The sequence below is a fragment of the Balaenoptera ricei genome, chromosome 13 (genome assembly GCF_028023285.1).
Source record: "Balaenoptera ricei isolate mBalRic1 chromosome 13, mBalRic1.hap2, whole genome shotgun sequence".
Lineage (NCBI taxonomy): Eukaryota > Metazoa > Chordata > Mammalia > Artiodactyla > Balaenopteridae > Balaenoptera > Balaenoptera ricei.
The window spans coordinates 31,995,988-32,001,458 of NC_082651.1; the positions used below are offsets into that span (position 1 = coordinate 31,995,988).

The 5,471-nt window shown below is 33.2% G+C and overlaps 1 non-coding gene across 1 annotated transcript; it reads right to left on the reverse strand.

The window, feature by feature from the left end:
• Positions 1-1,087: 1,087 nt before the first annotated feature.
• On the reverse strand, positions 1,088-1,194 carry LOC132347149 (U6 spliceosomal RNA). The gene has a single exon (XR_009497106.1). It is a non-coding gene; the product is annotated as a U6 spliceosomal RNA (small nuclear RNA).
• Positions 1,195-5,471: the final 4,277 nt, after the last annotated feature.

Genomic DNA, 5,471 nt, shown 5'->3' on the forward strand with positions numbered 1-5,471 from the left:
ATATTTGTATCTGTAAATGTCCATATTAAAAGAAGAAAGATTTCGAAACTATAACCTCACCTTCAACCTTAAGAAACCAGAAAAAGAAGACCAAATAAAACCCAAAGCAGGCAAAATGAAGGAAATTATATAGATTAGAATGAAAATAAATGAATCAGAGAATCAAAAAACGAGAAAAATCAAAGAAATCAAAAGTTGGTTCTTGGAAAAGGTCAACAAAAATGGACAAATCTTTAGCTAGAATTCACCAAAAGCAAAAAGGGGAAAACTCAAATCATTTACATTAAGAATGAACCAGGGGATGTTACTACCAATCACACAGAAATTAAAAAGGATCATAAGGGAATATTATGAACAATCACATGTCAACAAATTAGGTAACCTAGATGAAATAGACAAATTCCTAGAAAAACAACCTAGCAAAACTGACTCAAGCAAAAATAGAAAATCTGAACAAACCTATAATAAGGACAGAGGCTGAGTCAGTAATCAGAAAACACCCCCCAAAGAAAAGCCCAGGCCCAAACTGGTGAATTCTAACAAACATTTAAAGTAGAATTAACAACAACCATTCACAAACTCAAAAAACAACATCATCATCAAAACAAAATGAGAAGAAGGATTACTTCCCAATTCTTTCTATAAGGAGATTATTACCCTGATAAAAAAAGGCAAAGATACAGTAAAACTACAGACCAATACCCCTTATGAATATAGAAGAAAAATCCTCAACAAAATGCTAGCAAACTGAATCCAGCAACACAGAAGAGGGATTATACATTAAAACCAAGAGGAATTTATCCCAGGAAGGCAAAGTTGGTTCTATATATGATTATCAATCAACGTAACATACCATCTTCATAAAGAAAACATAGGATCATTTCATTATACATAGAAAAAGCATATGGCAAAACCCAAAACCCTTCCATAATAAAAACACTCAACAAAACAGGAATAGAAGTTCCTCAACCTGATAAAGGGCATTTATAAAAAAACTCACAGCTAACATCATGCTTAATGACCAGAAAGATTTCTCCTTAAAATCAGGAACAAGACAAGGATACTCATTCTTTTTTTTTTTTTTTTTTTAAATATGGAATGCTTCACGAATTTGTGTATCATCCTTGCGCAGGGGCCATGCTAATCTTCTCTGTATCGTTCCAATTTTAGTATATGTGCTGCCGAAGCGAGCACGGATACTCATTCTTAACACTTCTATTCAACACGGTACTGGAGGTTCTAGCAAGGGCAACTAGGCAAGAAAAAGAGATAAATGACATGATATCGGAAAGAAGAAGGAAAACTATCTCTATTTGCAAATGACACAATATTTTACATAGAAAACACTAAGGAACACACATACACAAATTACTCAAACTTATAAGCAAGTTCAGCAAAGTTGCAGGAACCAAAATACATACAAAAACCAGTAATATTCCTGTACCACAAGGAAAATTCCCAAAATGAACTTAAGAAACCAATACTAGTTACACTGGTATCAAAAAGAATAAAATACTCAGGGATACTTTTAACAACAGAAGTGCCAAACTACAAAGAAGTGGAACCCACAAACATCGTTGAAGAAATTAAAGATGACCTAAATAAATGGAAAAACACCCCAGTTCATGGATTAGAAGATTTAATATCGTTATGACAGCAGTACTCCCTAAATTTTTCTACAGTTTCAATGCAATCCCTACCCAAGATTCAAGTTGTCTTTTTTTTTTTCTTTTTGGCAGAAATTATTGACAAGCTGATCTGAATATTCCTATGACCTAAGAATAGATAAAACAATCTTGAAAAAGAAAAAACAAAGTTGGAGGAGTCACACTAATTAGACAGTGTGGTAGTGGCATAAAGAGTGACATATAGATCAATAAAATAGGGTTTATAGTCTAGAATAAACCCTTACATTTATAATCAATCGCTTTTTTTTTCATTTTTTAAGTTTATTTTTATTTTTCTGATTTTTTTTTTCTTATGATCAATTGATTTTTGCCAAGGGTGCCCAGACAATTCAATGGAAGAAAGAATAGTCTTTGCAACAAATGGTACTACGACACTGGCTATCCACAGGCAAAAGAATAAAACTGTACTACCTCAATGCCACATACAAAAGTTAACTAAAAAATGATCATAGAACTAAAAGTAAGAACTACAATTATAAAACTTTTAGAAGAAAATAAAGAGTAAATATTTTGTAACCTTGGGTTAGACAATAGTTTTAGATATGACATGAAAAGCACAAGTGACAAAAGAAGAAACAGACAAATTGTACTTTGTCAAAATTAAAACTTTTGTACCACAAGTAAAGTCATCAAGAAAGTGAAAAGGATGGCACAGAATGAAAGAACATGTTTGCAAAACATATCCTAATAAGGGACTTGTATTCAGAATAGACAAAGAAACAGAACTCAGTAATAAAATGACAAATAAGCCAATTTTAAAATGGGCAAAGGATTGGAATAGACATTTCTCTAAAGGTAAACAAATGGCCAATAAGCATATGAAAAGATGCTCAACATCTTAGTCATTAGCGAAATGCAAATTAAAATCATTAAAAAGTGAGATACCTCTTCACACCCATTAAGATAGTTATTATCAAAAGACAGACAACAAGTGTTGATGAGGATGTAGACAAACTGAAATATGATCCAGGTGGGAATATAAAATGGTGCAGCCACTTTGGAAAACACTTTGGCAGTTACTCAGAAGCTTAAACAGAGTTACCATATGATCCAGCAATTCTACGCCTAGGTATATACGTAAGAAAATTGAAGGAACACGTCCACACAAAAACCTGTGCATTAATGTTTACAGCAGCATTTTTCATAATGGCCAAAAAAGCAGAAACAATCCACATGTCCAACAACTCATGAATAAACATGTTGTATATGTATTTGAAATACTGTTTGTTACTGTTCATAACAAACAACAAGTACTGATTCCTGCTACAAAATGGATGAACCTTGAAAATATTAAGTAAAAGAAGCCAGACACAAAAGGCCACATATTGCATGATTTGCTTATAGAAAATGTGCCCAATGGGCAAATCCATAGATACAGAAAGTAGATTAATGGTTGAAGGCTAGGAAATGACTGTGAAGGGGCACAGGGTTTCTTTTTGGTATGACAAAAAGTTCTGGAATTAGTGGTGACAGTTGTATAACCTCCTCTGAATATATTAAAAACCACTGAATTGTATACTTTACAAGAATGAATTGTAAGGTATGTAAATTTTATTTTTAAAAAATCAATAGAGATTGACCAACGCTGAGACATACCCTGGGAAAGTAAGAAAACTTAAATTTTAAAAACCCAACAACAATCCAGGATCCAATAGGGAAAAAATATTAGGGTTGCCTCTGGCACAGAAATATTAATTGTATGTGCCCAGAAAGGGGGAGCAAATCTGACTGAGTTTTGAATTAAAGATTATTATTCAAAAGTTTTATACCCAAACAAGTTGTTATTCCTATACAAAGGTTACAGAATGATAATCTCAAATTTATAAGAACTGAAGAGATGCTCACTCCTGAACAACTGTTGAAAAATCTAGCTAAATAATAAAATTATTTAAATTAATAAACTCACAAACAGTTACACTGAAAAGACTGATGATATTGACCCCCTTTAAAAAACACATAAAATGGTGATTTTGCTTATAACATGGAAGAAAAATGCTATACTTCTTAAAAATAAAGCTAATCAATACAGTAGTAATACTACCATAATGAACTGAGACAACATTCACAAAATTAACGAATATTGTTATGTTGGGGGAAGTGTGTGTAGGTGGAGAGTGGGGAGAAGTAGGGCAAGTGCAACCAGTTTCTTAATTTTTTATATAATGGAGTCAATAGATACTATTTCATATCTGAGTGGTACATTGAGACAGTGGCTTAAGCATATTTGTTAATTACATGGCTGCTAAGTTAGCAAAAAAAAACAACTCAAAGAAAATCATATAGCAATAAAAAAAAAGGAAAACAATAAGAAATCATTAAAAATGATAAGAAACCCTGAAGAACCAAAACAACTTTGAAAGAGAACAACAAAGTTGGAGGATTCACACTTCCTGATTTCAAAACAGTAATACAATAACACTGTGGTACTGGCATAAAGATAAATAGATCAATGGACTAGAATAGAGAGCCCAGAAATAAACCTTTGTGCCACATGGTCAAATGATCTCTGACCCTTGACAAGGGGCCAAGACCATTCAACAGGAAAAGAGCAGTCTCCTTAACAAATGGTGCTGGGAAAACTGGATATGCACATGCTCTTAAAAAGAATGAAATGGGGAAAAAAAAAAAAGAATGAAGTTGGAGCCTTATCTTACATCGTATACAAAAATTACCTCAAAATGGATTAAAGACCTAAAACCATAACATTCTTGGAAGAACACACAGGGGAAAAGCTTCATGGCATTGGACTTGGTAATGACTTCTTAGATATGACACCAAAAGCACAGGCAGCAAAAGTAAAACTCGACAATTGGGACTACATCAATATTAAAAATTTCTGGGCATCAAAGGACACAATCAACAAAGGTGAGAAGGCAACCCACTGATTGGGAGAAAAATTTATAAATCATATATCTGATAAGAGGTTAATACTCAGAATATGTAAAGAACTACTACAACTCAATGACCAAAAAATAACGCGATTCAAGAATGGGCAAAGTACTTGAATAGACATTTCTCCAAAGATGATATACAAATGGCCAAGAAGTATATAAAAAGATGCTCAATATAATCATGAAAGAAATGCAAGTCAAAAACATATCACTTCATACACACTAGGATGCCACTATAAAAAAAAAACAGAAAATAACAAGTGTTGACAAAGATGTGGAAAAAGTGGAACCATTGTGTGCTGTTGGTGGGACTGTAAAATGGGCAGCTGCTGTGGAAAACAGTAGGGTGGTTCCTCAAATAATTAAAAATAGAACTACCATATAATCCAGCCATTCCACTTCTGGATATGTAACCCCCAAAATTGAAAGTAGGATCTTGAATGGATATTTGTACACTCATGTTCATAGCAGCATTATTCACAATGGTCTACAGGTGGAAGCAACACAAGTATCTATTAACGGATGGATGAATGAATGAACAAACAAAATGTGGTATATACATACAACGCAGTATCATTCAGTCTTAAAAAAAAGACAATCTTGTCAGATAGTACAACACTGATGATCCTTGAGGACATTATGCTAAGTGAAGTAAACTTGTTACTTAAGGACAAATACTGTATTCCAATTACGTGAGGTACCTAGAGTAGTCAAATTCTTAGAATGGTGGTTGCCAGGGGCTTGAGCATAAGGTGGAATGGGGAGTTGCTATTTGAGTCAATGTAGAAATTCAGTTTTGCAAGATGAAAAGAGTTCTAGAGATGGGTGACGGTGATGTCTGCACAACAATATGAATGTATTTAATACCATTAAACTACACCATGCACAAAAA